This window comes from Phyllobates terribilis, unplaced genomic scaffold, assembly GCF_046119375.1.
Source record: "Phyllobates terribilis strain yellow unplaced genomic scaffold, ASM4611937v1 Scaffold_7__3_contigs__length_470593459, whole genome shotgun sequence".
Classification (NCBI taxonomy): domain Eukaryota; kingdom Metazoa; phylum Chordata; class Amphibia; order Anura; family Dendrobatidae; genus Phyllobates; species Phyllobates terribilis.
Genome location: NW_027362767.1, coordinates 197,822,366 through 197,842,837, shown reverse-complemented (window position 1 = coordinate 197,842,837; position 20,472 = coordinate 197,822,366). Strand labels below are relative to the sequence as shown.

At 43.3% G+C, this 20,472-nt stretch overlaps 1 protein-coding gene and 1 long non-coding RNA gene across 2 annotated transcripts in view; one reads left to right on the top strand and one right to left on the bottom strand.

Moving 5' to 3' along the window:
* Positions 1-20,472, top strand: part of GABRA3 (gamma-aminobutyric acid type A receptor subunit alpha3) — a 283,567-nt gene that overhangs the window by 243,114 nt on the left and 19,981 nt on the right. The gene's annotated exons all lie outside the window — the stretch shown is intronic.
* Positions 470-11,436, bottom strand: LOC141154149 (uncharacterized). Its single transcript, XR_012247408.1, has 4 exons — positions 11,029-11,436; positions 3,092-3,180; positions 2,921-2,984; positions 470-2,821 (listed from the first exon to the last, which is right to left on the bottom strand). It is a non-coding gene; the product is annotated as an uncharacterized lncRNA (long non-coding RNA).

The window sequence follows — 20,472 nt, the reverse complement described above, 5'->3', positions numbered from 1 at the left end:
TGGTCATTGTTTTCCTTAGACTAATTGTTCCACTAATCATGTTATCATGCCCTGAGGGACTGAGTGACATTATTTGCAAGAGCAGTGTCAGCAACAGCTATTTGTAAATTTTAGCATCTCTGATAATGCACAGTAAGCCAGGTGTGCACCTTGGCTTCATCAGAACACTGTGCATGGCCGGGTATGCAGCATGGACGCAGGACATAGCCAGCTGCGAAATTTGCAGAGAGCTGTCTGTAAAGGTGGGCTGTGTCCTGTGTCATCATTGCCTGTAGTTAATACACAGTGTGGCGATAAAGTTCGGGTGCATACGTACGTCTGCCTTATTGCGCAATGTCAAGGAGGCAAAGATTTGCAAAGATCCAGTGGTAACAATGCTTTGCAAATAATGTCACTCATGCCCACAGGGGTATACCATGATTAGTGGAACAACTAGCCCAGGGAAAATAACGCCCTCACAACTAGTCCCCCACTACTTAGAAAATTGCAAGCTCTGTTATAAAATTGATCTTCTGTATAGGCAGCAATTAATAAGCCCAAAAAAGCCTAATAAGAAGAGTATAAAGAGATCAATAAATGTGTGGTTACAGATTGGAGATTCTGGAGAAGCAGACAAGTTCCCTTTAAAATAAAAATTTCTTAGAAATTAATAGACATAATTAAAATTAACATATTTTTTTCCTACATTTCTTGGCGCTGTATTCATCAATTATTTGGGATATGTCCAGGGTTTTCAAAAGTTTGCATTAAATGCTTAAAAGAGACAGGTGATTTAACCGTTCTTGGCCTATTTTACTCCTTAGTTAGTTTTTTATCCTTTTCAGTTTGGAAAAAGACCTCTCGCCAGCACAGTTTGATACCATCATACTCAAATATATTCTAAGTATAATTTCAGTCTTACAAAATGTCTGAGTAAAGTTATGCTCATGTAGAAATAGAAACAAATTCGGTTCCGTCAATTCATTTTTTATGATCTTCTCTCTTATAAAGGAGGTGGATAAAAATTTGGAGAACTGAACCAACTCCATCTCAGTTACACCTGGCATTAGGTCTTCTGGATATGAGCAAACAAGATTGCTTCCAGCTTTTTTATCTCCAATGGAGAAAGTTTGGACAAATTTGCTAAAGATCCAAATTTGGAGCAAACATCTGTATATGCTCAAAGACTCAGGCCACTCATTAGGTTATCTAACAGAGTTAGAAAAACTTCAGCTTTGAATTTATCCCTTGGTGTTGCTCCAGAGTTACCATCATCAAAGCGACGATTTCTTTTCCGAATTCGACATACAGAAGAATTATACATATTATGGCCACAAAGCTTGACAGCTTCACTTTCATATGCATCAAATTCCTCCCTCAGACTACTGACAAAGTCTAACAAAGACTGAAGTAAAGCTACAACAGTATTTAAAAGTAAACCTGCCTCTTGAAGCGACAGATTGGTTTTATGAAATCGATCCAAAAATTGCATGCCACACTACAAGAATGAAGGTAGAATCAAGTTCACTGAATTTCTCACCCATGTAAGGGCATACATTTCTAACATGTGCTTGGACCCCATTGTACTTCCCACTCATATTGGCAGCATTATCATCAGACTGACCACGACAATCTTTAATATTAATACCATTTTTAGAAAGCATATCAACAATCAACTCTGCTATTTGTTTGCCAGTGTGACCAATAATAGGAATGAATTGTAAAAATCTTTCAACGGGTCCAGTGGGCAAAACATAATGGACAATAAATGTTAGTTGGTCACAGTTGGAAACATCCACAGAGAGTGAGTAAAATTTAGCTTTATTTAATTCCTGCACAATAAGTGAGAGGACATTGGTTCTTAAGATCTGTAGCAGCTCTTCACACACTGTAGAAGACAAATATGATGTATGCCCCCTGCCTTTATTTACATGTTGTTTTATACGTTCATCTAGGAATTCGTTCACATTCACCATTACTTCCATGAACCCAAGATAATTCCCATTGTGAGAAGAGCCAATTATTTCATCTTTTCCCCTAAAAGGAAGCCCTCTTTCAGCAAGGAACATTATAACTGAAAGGGATCTTTTTAAAACTATACGCCAATATAATTTATCACTTTCCATTTGCAACAGCATCTGACTGTCCACCCGACATGATGTCTGTTGTCTGCTCACTACTGATAGAACAGATTGCTTGTGGAACTCACTATATTCATGAGTAGCTATCCTGTCCTCAGCATGTTTCCAGTCATTGAAACCATACGCAAATCCATCCACCTGCTAGAAAGCAGTATACATGGAAAACAGTACAATTTCCCTTGAGATGGCAAATAGCATAACCAATTTCTTAATGAGATTTCATTTGTTTTTGGGTTTACATGTGTGAACACTTTTTTTGTTACAGTACCCATGATAGTTAGCAGTTGTTAGCACCGCAGAGTTGTGGAAGTCTGCCTCAGAGTTTTGGAAAAAAAATAGCTCCTTTTGCAATACAATATTCTTGCAATTCTTTTGAAATTTCTTGCAATATCTGATGGAAACTCTGAAATAGCTTCCACCCCTTCCTGAGCACACTCCATTTCGTCGATGACATTTTCTGCTTCTGCGTCTGGTGTTTGGGGCACTACAATTAAAAAATCCGTGTGCTCAGAACAGTGAGATGGAGATGGACATTTGCTGTTGTTATTGACATCACATTCAGTCGGCCCATCAGATTCTGTAGATTTTCTTTTAAAGAAAGTCTGTAACTTAGGAATTTTAGAAATCTCTTCATTTATTTGTTGAGCTCTCTGTTGCTGCTCTTTTCTTTTCTGAGCACCCGATTTTAGTGAAGAATGCATCTATGGGCATAGGAGGATAAAGTATAAGTATAAGAATAGTTATAAGAACTTAAAATGGCTGCTGTGTCAGTCTGTGTGTGTGTTTTGTGAGTAACTTACAGTTTGGCTGGTACTTTGAAGAGGAAACGCACGATGGTATGTGCTGTACTTCAATATTCAATACCTAAAAGAAATGATGCAAAAAATAAGTTTTTCTTAACATCAGCTTACACCTGGTGAATTTGATAAGAGTGTGTGTGTCGTGTGTGAGTGTACTTGAGAAACACTTACTAGAAAGTCACTGGGTCTGTGTTTTGTCTTTCTCCAAGAGCTTCTTGGTCCTGACACCTGTTCCATTGATCAAAACATGAGAGAAGTTCCTGTAGACAAACCCCGAAAAACATAATGCGAGTCAGTTCTGACGAGATTGTCATCTACTTTTCTCAGAATGTCTATTTCTGCTTCTCTTAACGTGAAAAAATGGGTGTGGATTTTTCTTTTTAACATTTCTTTTACTTTGTTAGTCCCCTTAGGCAACTTGAAACTGAACGTTAGATCACTTGTACTATATTCGACAGTACTTTTGCATTGCTACATATAGGAAAAATCACTATTGCCTGTGAAGCCCATGACAGTCGCATGTGAAGAGAACCTATCATGTCCATGTCCCCAAATGCTATTAACCTGCAGGTTAATAGTATAGAAAGGTGCCCAACCGCTGTACTGAAAGTGCAGCTTATGGGAAAAAAATGGAATTTAAATCATTCCAAGAATAGTGTTGAGCCACCCCCGTAGTGTTCGGGTTTGGTTCGTCGAACACCGGCATGTTTGCCGAACGGTTCGTCGAAACACCATCGAACACCGTTAAAACCAATGGCAGGCAAACAAAAACACATAGAAACACATAGAAAACACCTTCAAAGGTGTCCAAAAGCTGACAAACTGCTCAGAAGACACAACTAACACATGGAAAAGTGACAAGTACATATAGTCATGCGAAAAGAAAAGAGGTGGAGGAGTAAAAGGAGGAGGAGACACAGATATAGGCATGTCATGCCCTTCTAAAATCAAAAAAGGCTGGAGTAAAAATCAGCCTACCAACACCCAGATGTCATGACAAGAAAATTAAGAAAATAAATATCTTTAGGTAGAATGGCGGTTCCATTCAGAACACTTTCCTTACAAGACGTAGTGGTATCCCCGTTGGGAGTCGTGCCAAAATTGGAAACCAATACATTCGGACTAATCCACCATTTGTCATATCCAAGCGGCTGGTCAGTAAATGACAACATCTACGCTGAACCAAGTACAGTAGTATATACTGTACCTCCTTTGACAAGGCAATCAGGCGGGTCAAGAAGTCGGAAAGGGGCACCCTAATGGCCAAAACAAACATTGAGGGGGAGTTCCGGTTACTTACTACCTGTGCCTCCGAATAGTGTCCGCCTATTGGGCTGCTTCTGGGAAGGAGCATACTATATAGATCGCTGTTTGCCCATGAGGTGCTCCATATCCTGCTCACTATTTGAGGCGTTTAGTTGCTTCCTCGAATGGGTCGTCATGGACGTTTCTAAGGGGGCACATATTATCCATTACCTCGATGACTTCTTATGCCTGGGCCCAAAATATTCGCCACAGTGTGAATACACACGGTAGTCCACCTGTGAGAAGGAGAGAGCTGGAGGGAGAGCGGACACCACAAAGCTGAGGGGTTAGATGGAGAACGAAAGAAGGAAAGAGGGTGAGGGAGATAAGGGAGTACGGTGGAAGGCCGACCTGAGCTTCCTGCTGGACGGGGAACAGCCCTGGGAAGAAAAGCCGCTTGCGCATCCCTTTGAGGTTCCAGGCGCGAGCGGGCAGAGGGACTACGCTGGAGTGCGAAGCCGACACAGCCAGGCCGTTCCTGCCCGTGCGACCTCCGTGTCGCCGGGTTTGTGCCAGAGCTGCGGTGGACCCTGACGGCCAGCCCCCCTCTCCCAATACTGGTGCCTGTCCGCTGGTGGGTTCGAGACCCCCCGCGGTGGAGGCAGGTCTAAGCTCTGTAATTTAAATTGGCTCTGTAATTTGCATGAGTACGCTTTAAATCCTTTTACAAGGATCTATTGGAGGGCAAGTCTGGTGCCAGCAGCCGCGGTAATTCCAGCTCCAGTAGCGTCCACTAAAGCTGCTGCAGTTAAAAAGCTTTTATAAGGATCGAGCTTGGCGGTCCTCCGCAAGGAGTGCTACCGCCAGTCCCAGCCCCTTTGCCCTGCGGTGTCTCCCCGATGCTCTTGATTGAGTGTCCCGGGGGCCTGAAGCGTTTCCTTTGAAAAAATTAAGTGTCCAAAGCACAGGTGGTGTAGCTTGCTTAACAGCTGGGCTACTCCGCTGACTAGCAGACACTGCTACTAGGCCCAAAGTATTGCCTGGGCTAGATGCAGTTAAAAATTTGTAATTAGATCTACAGGCGGTGTAGCTTGCTTAACAGCTGGGCTACTCCGCTGACTAGCAGACACTGCTACTAGGCCCAAAGTATTGCCTGGGCTAGATGCAGTTAAAATTTTTTATTAGATACAAAGGCGGTGTAGCTTGCTTCAGATGGGCTACTCTGCTGACTACGAGACACTGCTACTAGCCCAAAAGGATTTCCTGGTTAGATGCAGTAAAAAATTGTTATTAGATACAAAGGTGGTGTAGCTTGCTTCAGATCGGCTACTTCACTGACTACGAGACACTGCTACTAACCCAAAATGATTGGCTGAGTTAGATGCAGTAAAAAATTGTTATTAGATACACAGGCGGTGTAGCTTGCTTCACAGCTGGGCTACTACGCTGGCTAGCAGACACTGAAGCTTTGGAGCAGACTGATTCTCAGGCTATAGTATGAGTAAACAGCTCTGCAGACTCAACCATCTGTGTTACCCCAAGCCATAGTGTATGTAGTTTATTACGGTTAAAAGGGGGGTGGGGCGACCCGACCCACCTGGAATTGATGATGCCAACATCATGTAAAACAAAGCAAGGGGACTCCAAAAAGAGTCTCCATTTTTTCCAAAAATTGTGGCACAGACACCACTTAAGTGGCATCAATTGCCCCAGAGTTGCTTAAAATGGTTGGTGAGGTGATTTTTTAAAATCCTAAAGCTTTTAGTCTCCCCAGGATGACACAGGGGTAGAAAAGTCCTTGCGGATCCATGATTTGTTCATCTTTATGAACGTGAGTCTGTCTACATTCTCAGTAGACAGCCGCGTGCGCTTATCTGTCAGCACACCACCAGCAGCGCTGAACACACGTTCAGAGAGAACACTGGCTGTGGGGCACGACAAGATCTCCAAGGCGTGAGTGGCGAGCTCAGGCCATTTTTCCAGACTGGAAGCCCAAAATGAACAAGGGTCCAGTGACACAGTCATGGCTTTGATGTTCACTTGGAGATACTCCTGTACCATCTCAGACTTCTTGTCTCCTGTGGCCTTGCAAAGGATGGTCTAAAAAATTGGGGAAACGATTCCACAACATTGCTGTTACCAGCAGATACGGTGTTACTGTTACGGTTTGAGTGATGAAGACTCGACAGTCCCACGGTTGGCAAGTTAGAACTGTGAGATTCACTACGTGCACCACTGGTGTTTTGTGGAAAAGCAGATGTAAGATTCTGTAACAGCCTCTGCTGATACTCCTGCATGCGTGAATCCCTTTCTATGGCAGGAATTATTTCGGCAAATTTACTTTTATACCGGGGATCTAAGAGTGTGGCAACCCAGTAGTCGGGATTACGTCGAATTCTGACAATCCGAGGGTCATGTTGCAGGTAGTGCAGCAAGAAGGCACTCATGTGGGCTACTCCACTGACTACCAGACACTGCTACTAGGCCCAAAAGGATTTCCTGGGTTAGATGCAGTAAAAAATTAGAATTAGATACACAGGCGGTTTAGCTTCCTTTACAGGTGGGCTACTCCACTGACTACCAGACACTGCTACTAGGCCCAAAAAGATTTCCTGGGTTAGATGCAGTAAAAAATTAGAATTAGATACACAGGCGGTTTAGCTTCCTTCACAGGTGGGCTACTCCGCTGACTACCAGACACTGCTACTAGGCCCAAAAAGAATTCCTGGGTTAGATGCAGTAAAAAAGTTAGAATTAGATACACAGGCAGTGTAGCTTCCTTCACAGGTGGGCTACTCCGCTGACTAAGAGACACTGCTACTATGCCCAAAAGGATTTATTGGGTTAGATGCAGTAAAAAATTGTTATTAGATACACAGGTGGTGTAGCTTGCTTCAGATGGGCTACTCCACTGACTACCAGACACTGCTACAGGCCCAAAAGGATTGGCTGGCTTAGATGCAGTAAAAAATTGGTATTAGATACACAGGTGGTGTAGCTTGCAACACAGATAGGCTACTCCAATGACTAACAGACACTGCTACAGGCCCAAAAGGATTGGCTGAGCTACATTTCGCCAAATGCTGTGAAAAACACTTGCACAGCACTGGCACAGACCTGTCTGGCAAAAAGTGTTATGCACTGCTGTAACCTAGCCCTCAAAAGGGCTGCAATTAGAACTAGTCCCTACTCCATAAACCTATCTCTCTATGTAACTGGAAATTCGCTCGCAATTCACACAGTTATACTGTATAGCGCACACAACAGCAGCGGTGCCGTCTAACATTCAGCTGCAGCAGTGAGAAAATGGTGGCGACGAGGAAAATGGCTGGGTCTTATAGGGCAAGGACATGTGAAATACACAGCCAATGACACATAACCTTGCTTGTGTGAAAAAAAAGCACTTCGCTCGGTGTGTGCGCTGCTGATAGGCTGACAGACTGCACCACCCCACTGTAAATGCGGGAAAGAGAAAAAAAATGGAGATCGGCATTATTTCTGCAGAGATCCATCCCCTGCCCCTACCCCTGCCCACTCTACAATGAAACTGTCTATTAACATTGATTAACAGTATTAATGTGAAAAAATCAAGTTACGCTTTTGGTGCACGAACAGTTATCTTACATAACCTCGAACAGCCAAATTTTTTGCAAATCGTTCGAGTTCGTCGAACGACTCGAACACCGCCCAAAACAGCTCGAATTTGAGATTGGCGAACAGTTCGAGTCGAACACCGCTCATCTCTATCCAAGAACCTTTACCGGCCTTCAGTAATACAGGTGTGTATGAATAGTCTACAATTGCAGCTCATAGCACTGCGAGTAGCTGCTGCAAGCACGCCCTGGCACTTTGTAGCTGGCTCTACAGTGATGTACTGCATCAGCAGAAGTCAGTCAAAATGCTAGGGTGGGCTTACAGCAGCCACTCACATACACACATGTATGACTGAAAACCGGCGGTTCTTGGGATGAAGTCTATTTTTTTTTTCATGAGCCACACTTTCAGTACAGCAGTTGGGCACCTTTCTACACTATTAACCTGCAGGTTAACCCTATATCTGCAGGTTAGTAGCATTATCCAACATGACAAGTCCCTTTAAAGGCGTTGTTCACTACTCAGACAACCCCATATCAATCCCTATGTTTCCCCCTTGTAAAAAAAACACTTCTACTCATTGCCGATGCTGTACTAGCGGCAGCGTTGGTACACAACTGGCAGTGGGTAGAAGTGTTGGTATTTTACAAGGGTGAAACATATGGATTAACATAGGGTAATTTGAGTAGTGGGAAACCCCTTTAAAAAGGAGTTAACAGCAGCCGGTAAAGCTCAGCTCCACCCACAGCTGCAAGAGACAGATCCAGCCAGCTCTAAGTCAGAGTTGGGCCGCAGTTTCGGCTGCCACTCACTATGCACTAAGCAGTCACTGAAGCTGCCCAGCAGCACCGCTATGACTGAAAGCCTGAGGCTACCGTGAGGATTAGTTTATTTTCTCCTGGCAGCGGGGCTCTAAGTGCAGTGGCTGCACGGCTTCAGAACACTATTAATCTGCAGATTAACCCCATATCTGCAGGTCAACAGTGTTTATTTTCCTAGAGAGGGCTTGTCTGGTTCCAAACAATAATCTGCAGTCACTATGTGACTGCAGATCGTGAAATAGGGACAGTAGTATCAGGTTGTGTGCCCATAATCAGGAATAGCAGCATTCTGAAAGAAGCTCACCTTCGCTATGTCCAAAACGCTGCATTCTACATTACAAGCACAGTGAATAGGATATATAGAAATCCCATGCCCACTGAGCTTCTGTTTAAGGGCTCTTTCACACGTCAGTATCTCCAGTACAAGTTGTGACAGTTTCCACACGTACTGGAGACACTAACACACACAGACCCATTCAAATCTATGGGTCTGTGTACATCTCATTGTGTTTCCACGGACCGTGTGGTCCACACGGAGACATGTCCGTGTGTCATCAGTGTGACATGTACCGGCTTCTGGGAATCAGCGCTACAGTTAGCCCTGTTCCCAAGCACCGGGGGATGAACACTGGCCTCAACATGGATCCCTGATGGTGCTGCGAGCAGCATGAGCAAGGACAATAACAAGAGTAGTAGTGTCTGCTCCCGCAGGATCCACCTGCAAAATTTAGATTAAAATAATAAAATCCTTATACTCACCTCTCCTAGGTGTCCTGCACTGTAATCCATGCGACCGCTGCTGCAGAGGAGCCAGGGAGAATGAGCTGCTCTGTAGCTGTGCTCAGTGAGTGATAGGACACCGCTCCTGAGCGCAGCTGTGGAACGGCTCATTTTCCCCGGCTCCGTCAGCGGATTACAGCGTGGGACACTTAGGAAAGGTGAGTATATGGAATGTATTGTTTTAATCTTATTTTTACACAAGGACTCTGTGGGAGCAGACACTTCTACCCTCATCATTGTCCCTGCTGTTGCTGATCTAAGCGCCGGCAGGGAACCGTGATGAGGGCAGCGTTCAGCACCCGGCGCTTGGGAACAACGCTAACTGTACACTGATTCCCAGGCGCTGGTCCGTGTGATCCTGATGCAGCACACGGGCGGCAGATGTGTGACACACTCAGACACGGATATCTCCGGTACATTTTTTTCAGTACCGGAAATAGTTGGATGTGTGAAACCAGCTTAATGATATGTAATCTCACCCATGGTGCGGGTTTACAAGACGCAGTATGGCTGCATGTGAATTTCTGTAGCAAAGACCAGTGTCTTCAGTGTATGACCAATAGCATGTCATTAGAAGAGGTAAATCTGTATGTAACTAAACACAAGTGCTGTAATTACAATGCAGCGAAAATACACTGCATCCAAAACGCTACCATTCCTGAATCCTGATCATGGGCATGTACAAGCAGAATTTGCAGTGGCGCTCTGTATCTAAGGGCAAGGAGCCTTTCATTGTGTAAACAATGTGGGGGATGGGAGTGGACTGAAACTACATGGGACAAATTCCCCTGCACACTATGTACCCCTCCACCTTGGAAATTTTGCTTGCATTGCATAATATATTTATACAAATAATAAAATACAAGATGCAAGCAAAATTTCTAAGATGATGGGGGGAGGGAGTAGACAGTGTGCAGGGGCATTTGTCTTTATGTAGTTTCAGTCCACTCCTCTCCCATCCCCAACATTATATACAAATTTTAAAAATGACAATGATCGCCTGCCCTTTCATACAAAGTGCTGCTGGCTGCCTACCAGTTCCACGGCTGTATAGTCACTAGCGCGGGCGGGCAGTTTAAATGATGTTGGGACCGCCCTGCCACATGACGTCAGGCAGGGCAGTCCCAACAGCATTTAAACTGCCCGCGCTAGTGAATATACAGCCGCGGTGGCCAGATGGGAGCGGCTGCATGATGCAGCCAGCATGTCTGAGTGGCTGCTTTGAACTTTGGGACCGCCCCACCTGACGTAATATGGCACTGGCAGGGCGGGGTGACACAGCATGATTCAAACCGCCTGAGGCTGCGGGCCCGCATCGGTGATCAGCTAAACCTTCGGCCAGCAAAGCGGTGACAGAAAAAAAAGCGCATTATAATGGGAGCAATTCATGGGCCGGGGCCTCCCTGGAGACACGGGCCCCGGGCGGTAGCCCAGATTGCCCTCATTATAATCCGCCTATACACGTGGTCCTCTCAGGAATACAATCTTACACCTGCCTCCCGCCTTAATTATAAGAGATTCCGGGTACACTGTTTTCCCCCTGATATATACATATTTACATGACCAATCACTTGAACCAACACAAAATGTACACAGTTCACTGTCTTCTTTGTGAGCACTCAGGGCGGACGCCTTAGCAGAATATCCTCAAACAGAAAACAACTGGACCTGTTATTATGACGTCCAGCCACTAGATTTGATCAGCTTCCTAGGTCACCAATGTCTCTGTTACAGGAGCAGAAACCGGTTCAGATCAATCCCAGTATTATTTCACGGAGCTCTCCTATGGTGTCCACGTTTACCAGAGTCTCGATATACTGGAGCTCACACAGTCTCCATCAGTCCATCTGTATTCTCAGCAATAGTAATGTTCCTTGCGATGCTGTGAATCCTATCTAGCTCTCCCTAACTAACTGAACAGTCGGTGACCGTTCACACATTAAAGTTTACTCATGGAGCCTCTCCCTCTGTATCACCAATTTGGGTCACTTTTAGGCTCCTGATCCTCCGTCTCTCTCCGGCAGAACCTCTCCTCCTCAAAATCCCCTCGCAATGACTCTCTGTTTTCTACTTCCTGTTTTCAGTGTTTCCTTCTCTTGTTCAATGTTGACCTCTAGTGGCCGAACTAAATTATTGCAGAATCATATCTTATAACAGAAAATATTAACATACATATATATTTATATATATATACACAGTACAGACCAAAAGTTTGGACACACCATCTCATTTAAAGATTTTTCTGTATTTTCATGACTTTGAAAATTGTACATTCACACTGAAGGCATCAAAACTATGAATTAACACATGTGGAATTATATACTTAACAAAAAAGTGTGAAACAACTGAAAATATGTCTTATATTCTAGGTTCTTCAAAGTAGCCACCTTTTGCTTTGATGACTGCTTTGTACACTCTTGGCATTCTCTTGATGAGCTTCAAGAGGTAGTCACCGGTAATGGTCTTCCAACAATCTTGAAGGAGTTCCCAGAGATGCTTAGCACTTGTTGGCCCTTTTGCCTTCACTCTGCGGTCCAGCTCCCCCCAAACCATCTCGATTGGGTTCAGGTCTGGTGACTGTGGAGGCCAGGTCATCTGGCGTAGCACCCCATCACTCTCCTTCTTGGTCAAATAGCCCTTACACAGCCTAGAGGTGTGTTTGGGGTCATTGTCCTGTTGAAAAATACATGATGGTCCAACTAAACGCAAACCGGATGGAATGGCATGCCACTGCAAGATGCTGTGGTAGCCATGCTGGTTCAGTATGCCTTCAATTTTGAATAAATCCCCAACAGTGTCACCAGCAAAGCACCCCCACACCATCACACCTCCTCCTCCATGCTTCACGGTGGGAACCCAGCATGTAGAGTCCATCTGTTCACCTTTTCTGCGTTGCACAAAGACACGGTGGTTGGAACCAAAGATCTCAAATTTGGACTCATCAGACCAAAGCACAAAGTCTCCTCTTAGTTGTTGTAGAGATGTGTCTGCTGCTAGAACTCTGTGTGGCATTGACCTGGTCTCTAATCTGAGCTGCTGTTATCCTGCGATTTCTGAGGCTGGTGACTCGGATAAACTTATCCTCAGAAGCAGTGGTGACTCTTGGTCTTCCTTTCCTGGGGCGGTCCTCATGTGAGCCAGTTTCTTTGTAGCGCTTGATGGTTTTTGCAACTGCACTTGGGGACACTTTCAAAGTTTTCCCAATTTTTTGGACTGACTGACCTTCATTTCTTAAAGTAATGATGGCCACTCGTTTTTCTTTACTTAGCTGCTTTTTTCTTGCCATAATACAAATTCTAACAGTCTATTCAGTAGGACTATCAGCTGTGTATCCGCCTGAGTTCTGCACAACACACCTGATGGTCCCAACCCCATTTATAAGGCAAGAAATCCCACTTATTAAACCTGACAGGTCACACCTGTGAAGTGAAAACCATTTCCGGTGACTACCTCTTGAAGCTCATCAAGAAAATGCCAAGAGTGTGCAAAGCAGTCATCAAAGCAAAAGGTGGCTACTTTGAAGAACCTAGAATATAAGACATATTTTCAGTTGTTTCACACTTTTTTGTTAAGTATATAATTCCACATGTGTTAATTCATAGTTTTGATGCCTTCAGTGTGAATGTACAATTTTCAAAGTCATGAAAATACAGAAAAATCTTTAAATGAGAAGGTGTGTCCAAACTTTTGGTCTGTACTGTACATATATATATATATATATATATATATATATATATATATATATATATATCCCTCCTCCTGGTATATGTCCCCTGTTCTGCTGCTGTTTTTTAATGTATAGGAAAAAATTAATTATTATACACAGCAGGGGTGTACATAGAAGTAATGGGGCCCCATAGCAGAAGTATAATGCACTCCTGTGAAAACCCGGGGTCTTCCATGGGTGTAACACTACTCAAACAGCACAGGGTGAGGGTAAAACAGCATGGCAATACTTTATTGAACGACAATGTGGACAATAAACACATAGAACAGCCCCAGCAAATACCCAAGATGGTACAACATTACACAGTCTTACCCTTCCGCTCCGCCTGCCTTGGATAGAACAGCTGCTACTTTGGGACTTCCAGAACCAACTACCTCAACCAGTGGCCCCCGGCTTCTAGCGGGCCCCCACAGAGAGAAGGTAGCGGCAAGCTTAGGAAGCTAGCCGTCCATCGAGGTAAAAAGCCAGGAGACCCGAGAGTCCCACCCTGGCCGCTTCGAGAGTTTCAATGGGGCAGACAACTGGCGAGTCCCAATCTGGCTTCTGGGAATGTCTGCATGAATTCCAGGCGACGCCAAACAGCATATCAACAGGGTCAGGTGACTTCATCGTCCCAACCTCGTCTCCCCAAATGTATCCATGTGCTCTCTGATGGTAAATGGAGCAAATCTGAACCTTTCCAGTCAGGGCCAATACTCCTTAGACCGGAATCATGTAGAATCCAAATCTGTGTCTCTTTGGATGGAGCTGACATACAATCCATCTACTTTCTTGAAGGATGTCTCTCATTCTCCTTGTAAAACCTTTCTGATTCTCCTTGATTCTCTGTCCCAAGTCTCTGACTGCTACAGAAGCACATGTCCTTTTTATGTACATACTCACAGGTTGGGGAAGGGGGCATCCTCATGTCTCAGTGTTTGAGCATTTCATGAATTTGCTTAGTTTGTCCTCCTGTCTTGTGAGTCAATAAGCCACAGGGTCAACAAAGGTTAATCAATTTACATAGTTGGCTCATAGTGGGCTCTTTAAATCAACATTATTGTTTCAGTGTCAAAGAGGAGACAGCAATGAGGGTTATACAAATACTTGTCTGTTCTTATTGATCAGGCACATAAATATACAAAGATAATAGTGTATTTCTCTTGGATTGATAATCTAAATGTCTGGCTTATTAAGATTACAGGCTGTATCGTCACAACTTCCCATAGTCCTCCATATAGTATAATGTTCACCGTAGTCTTCCATATAATATTATGCTCTCTGTATAGTCCTACATATTAGTCTAATGCATAGCCCATAGTCCTCCATATTAGTAGAATGGACAGCCCATAGTCAACCATGTAGTATAATGCACAGCCCATATTCATCTGTGTAGGGCAATGCACAGCCCATAGTCATACATGTAGTATAATACCCAACCCATAGTCATCCGTGTAGTATAATGCACTGCTCATATTCATCCATGTAGTGTAATGCACAGCCCATAGTCATCCATGTAGTATAATGCACAGCCCATAGTCATCCATGTAGTATAATGCACAGCCCATAGTCATCCATGTAGTATAATAGTAACATAGTAACATAGTTTTTAAGGTTGAAGGAAGACTAAGTCCATCTAGTTCAACCCATAGCCTAACACGTTGATCCAGAGGAAGGCAAAAAAAAACCATGTGGCAAACACCAAGCTCCACATTGGGGAAAAAAAATCCTTCCTGACTCCATACGACAATCAGACTAGTTCCCTGGATCAACCCCCTATCATGGAATCTAGTATATATAACCTGTAATATTATACTTTTCAAGAAAGGCATCCAGGCCCTTCTTAAATTTTAGTAGTGAATCACTTATTACAACATCATGCGGCAGAGAGCTCCATAGTCTCACTGCTCTTACAGTAAAGAATCCGCGTCTGTGATTATGATTAAACCTTCTTTCCTTCAGACGTAGAAGATGCCCCCTTGTCCCCGTCTCTGGCCTCAGAGTAAAAAGATGAGTAGAAAGGTCTTTGTACTGTCCCCTCATATACTTGTATATAGTAATAAGATCACCTCTAAGCCTTCGTTTTTCCAAAGTATATAACCCCAAGTGTAATAACCTGCTTTGGTATTGCAGACCCTCCAGTCCTCTAAAAACCTTGGTCGCTCTTCTCTGCACCCTCTCTAGTTCAGCTATGTCTTTCTTATACACAGGAGAACAGAACTGTACACAGTATTCTAAGTGTGGTCGCACTAGTGACTTGTATAGAGGTAAAATTATCTTCTCCTCTTGAGCATCTATGCCTCTTTTAATGCATCCCATTATTTTATTTGCCTTTGCAGCAGCTGCCTGACACTGGCTACTAAACGTGAGCTTGTCGTCCACCAATACACCCAGGTCTTTTTCAGTGACAGTTTTGCCCAGTGTTTTACAATTAAGAATATAATTATACATTTTATTTCCTCTACCCAAGTGCATTACCTTACATTTATCCCCATTAAAGCTCATTTGCCATTTATCAGCCCAAGCTTCTAGTTTACATAGATCCTCCTGTAATATAAAATTGTCCTCCTCTGGATTGATTACCCTACAGAGTTTAGTGTCATCTGCAAATATTGAAATACTACTCTGTATGCCCCCTACAAGGTCATTAATAAATATGCTAAAAAGAAGGGGGCCCAATACTGACCCCTGTGGCACCCCACTGTTAACTGAGACCCAGTCTGGGTGTTTTCCATTAATAACCACCCTTTGTTTCCTATCACTGAGCCAGTTCTTAACCCACATACATATATTTTCCCCTATCGCCATTGTTCTCATTTTATGCATCAACCTTTTGTGTGGAACCGTATCAAAAGCTTTTGAAAAGTCCATATACACAACATAAACTGCATTTCCTTGGTCCAGTCCGGAACTTGCCTCCTCATAAAAGCTGATCAGATTAGTTTGACAGGAACGGTCCCTCGTAAACCCATGTTGATATTGGGTCATGAGGTTCTTCTTCTTCAGATACTCTAGTATAGCATCTCTTAGGAAACCCTCCAGGATTTTACCCACAGTAGAGGTTAAGCTTACTGGCCTATAATTTCCAAGTTCGGTTTTTGTCCCCTTTTTGAACATTGGCACCACATTTGCTATACGCCAGTCCTGTGGTACAGACCCTGTTATTATGGAATCTTTAAAGATTAAAAATAATGGTCTATCTATGACGTTACTTAATTCCTGCAGTACTCGCGGGTGTATCCCATCCGGCCCCTGGGATTTGTCAACTTTAGTGATTTTTAGATGCCGCGTACTCCCTGCTGGGTTAAGCAAGTGACATTTAATGGAGAATTTTTGTTATCACTGATCATGTTTTCTGTCATGCGATTTTCTTGTGTAAATACTGTTGAAAAAAAACCCATTTAGCATATTGGCTTTTTCCTCATCCTCATCCACCATTTCACCCAGACTATTTTTAAGGGGTCCAACACTATCATTTTTTAGCTTTTTACTATTTATGTAGTTAAAGAATATTTTGGGATTATTTTTACTTTCTCTGGCAATGATTCTCTTTGTCTCAATCTTTGCTGCTTTGATTTGTTTTTTACAGAATTTATTTAATTTTCTGTATTTATTTAATGCCTCATCACTACCTACTTGCTTTAGTTCTCTATATACTTTCTTTTTGTCACTTATTGCGCCCCTTACAGCTCTATTTAGCCATAGTGGTTTCCTCCTATTTCGAGCATGTTTATTCCCATAGGGTATATATTGTGCACAGATCCTATTCAGGATGCTAATAAATGTCTCCCATTTGCTTTGTGTAGTTTTATGCCTCAGGATATCGTCCCAGTTTATTGCACTAAGATCATCTCTCTACCGTTGGAAATTTGCCTTCCGAAGTTTAGTGTCATTGTAGCCCCTCTACTACTTATCTTATTAAAGGATAAATGAAAACTTACTATTTTGTGATCACTATTACCCAAGTGACCCCCAACTTATATATTTGATATTCGGTCTGGCCTGTTGGTTAATATTAGGTCTAGCAGTGTCCCCCTTCTTGTTGGGTCCTGAACCAGTTGTGAAAGGTAATTGTCTCTCAAAGTTGTCAAAAACCTATTACCTTTGCTTGAAGTATGGGTTTCTATTCCCCAATGTATTTCAGGGTAGTTGAAGTCCCCCATAATAATGACTTCTCCTTGAGTCGCTGCTTCATCTATTTGCTTTATGAGGATATTCTCCGCTGCTTCCATTATTTTTGGAGACATAACAAACCACTATCAGTAATTTATTATTTTTCCCCCCTCCCCTTATCGCCACCCACAGGGACTCTACATTTTCATTATTCACATATTCTCACGCAAGATGGGTTTTAAGGATGATTTTACATATAAACACACACACCCCCCCTCGCTTGTTTGTACGGTCATTTCTGACCAGACTATAGCCCTGTAAATTAACTGCCCAGCCATGGCTCTCATCCAGCCATGTTTCAGATATCCCAACCATGTCATAATTATTTTCCAACAAAATTAATTCTAATTCCTCCATTTTGTTGTTGAGGCTTCTGGCATTAGTGTACATGCATTTTATGTATCTCTCTCTATTCCTTCTTACTATATTGACTCTTCTAACCCCACCCCCAATTTCTTTATTTGTGCCCAGGTCATTATCTGCACTATCTTCCCCACCTATAAAATGAATACCCTCCTCCCCAATCCTTAGTTTAAACACTCCTCCAACCTTCTAGCCATTTTCTCCCTGAGCACAGCTGCACCCTCCCCATTGAGGTGCAGCCCGTCCCTAGCGTAGAATCTGTAGCCAACTGAGAAGTTGACCCAGTTCTCCAGGAACCCAAACCCCTCCTTCTTACACTAGTTCCTGAGCCACTTATTTATCTCCCTAATCTCCTGTTGCCTCTCTGGCGTGGCACGTGGTACCGGTAGTATTTCAGAGAATACCATCTTGGAGGTCCTTGCTTTAAGCTTGCAGCCTAATTCCCTGAAATCATCTTTAAGGACCTTCCACCTACCTCTAACTTTGTCATTTGTGCCAATGTGCACCATGGCCACTGGGTCCTTACCATCTCCTCCCAGTAATCTGTCAACCCGATCAGCGATGTGCCGGACTCGAGCACCAGGTAGGCCGCACACTGTTCAACAATCCCTGTCTTTGTGACAGATTGCCCTATCTGTTCCCCTAATAATTGAGTCCCCCACTTCCAGCACCTGCCTGGCCTGCCCTGCTCTCCTATTTCCCCCCTTACTGGAGCTGACACTCCTCCGGATTTCAGGGGACATGCCTTGCTGCAGCAGTGCTACCCCTGTACCGACCCCCCCTCATTTGCCAACTTTGCAAACTTATTGGGGTGTTCCAGATCAGGACTAGCCTCCCTGGCACTCTTCCCTCTACCCCCTCTTCTAACTGTCACCCAGCTAGCTGCCTCACTGTCCTGCAGTTCCCTACTACCACATCTACCCCAGTGAGCAGCTGCTCAGTGAGCAGCAGACTCCTTTCCATATTGTCAATGGATCTCAGTGTTGCCAGCTGCTCATTTAGATCCAGTATCTGGGCTTCCAAACGCACAAAGTGCACACATCTCGCACAGCAGTATGCACCCACGACCGGCTGTTCAAGGATTGCATACATGTGGCAAGATGTACACTGGATAGCGTTGTCAATAACGGAGCTCATTTCCTAATGGGGATTGCCCTAGACAGAAATGTTAAGTAAAAAGGAATGTAAAGAATTAATAAAATACAGACAGCAATTCAGTCCAAATTCCTCCATTCCAAACTCCCTGAATCCAAGTCACTGAACAACAAGTCACACACTTACTTCCGTTTGCACTTACACTCCGGTCACACTCAGCTCGTTCACACTCGCTAAGGACAAAGATTTAAAGAGTTTTTTTTTTTTTTCCCTTTTAGCAGCAATGCACCCTACAGCTCAATGCACTACCAAAGTATAATGCACAACCCATAGTCATCAATGTAATATAAGGCACAGTCCATAGTCATCCATGTAGTATAATGCACAGCCCATAGTCCTTCATATAGTATAATGCACAGCCCATAGTCATCCATGTAGTATAATGTACAGACCATAGTTGTCAATGTAGTGTAATGCACAACCCATAGTCATACATGTAGTATAATGCACAACCCATAGTCATCCATGTAGTGTAATGCACAGCCCATAGTCCTCCATATTAGTATAATGCACAGCCCATAGTCCTCCATGTAGTATAATGCACAGCCCATAGTCCTCCATATTAGTATAATGCACAGGCCATAGTCCTCCATATTAGTATAATGCACAACCCATAGTCATCCATATTAGTATAATGCACAACCCATAGTCATCCATGTAGTGTAATGCACAGCCCATAGTCATACATGTAGTATAATGCACAGCCCATAGTCATCCATGTAGTGTAATGCACAGCCCATAGTCATACATGTAGTATAATGCACAACCTATAGTCATCCATGCAGTTTAATGTACAGACCATAGTTGTCCATATAGTATAATGCTCTCCGCTTATCCATGGGCAGTCTTTTATATTGTAACTAGATCCAATTCATTTAAATAGGGCTGAACTGCAATCACAAAAATAGTGCATGGACAAGACTTGTCTTCAGGAAAAGCATAAGACTTTTTTTTAACCCCTTCCCAACATCCGCCGTACATTTATGGCCCAAGTCAGAAGCGGTTGTATGGATCGGAGGCCACTCATAGCCAGGATCTGCCTCTAACAGATGTGGATGGAGTGAAGCTCTGACCGTGGCTGGTAAACTGCTAATTGCAGCTGTCATTTAGAAGATCCTCATGCCCGCCATCACAGAGCTGCCTTGAAACCCAGTCTGTGGTCAGGTTTCAAGACAGACTGTGATTTTTACTATGTACAGCAATTTTGAACTATTGTTGTATGTAGTACAAGCAATCAGACGATCACCGGTTCAAATCCCTTAACAAATACACTAAAAAGTTAAATAAAAAGTTAATATTAAAAGCACATAACCGCTTCTATCACCCCCATTTGAAAAAAAAACACACACTAGGTATCACCACATCCATAAAAGTCCAATCGATCAATCTATAAAATTTAATTAACCTGATCAGTAAACACTGTAAGCAGAAAAAAAATCAAAACGCCGAATTTAGGTTTTTTGGGTTGTTGCAAAAAAATGCTGTAAGAAGCGATCAAGCTGTCACATCCATCCCAAAATGGTATCAATAAAAACGTTGTCTTCCCCCCAAAAATAAGCCCTCACAGAGCTCCATCGACCGAACAGTGAAAACTTTACAGGTCTCAGAATATGTTTTTTTTGTAACCACTGTTGGGATTTGTACTCACTGAGCCGCGTTGGAGGTAGGCATGGGTTCACACAGTGATGCAGTCCGCGGGTTTAAACAAACTGGTG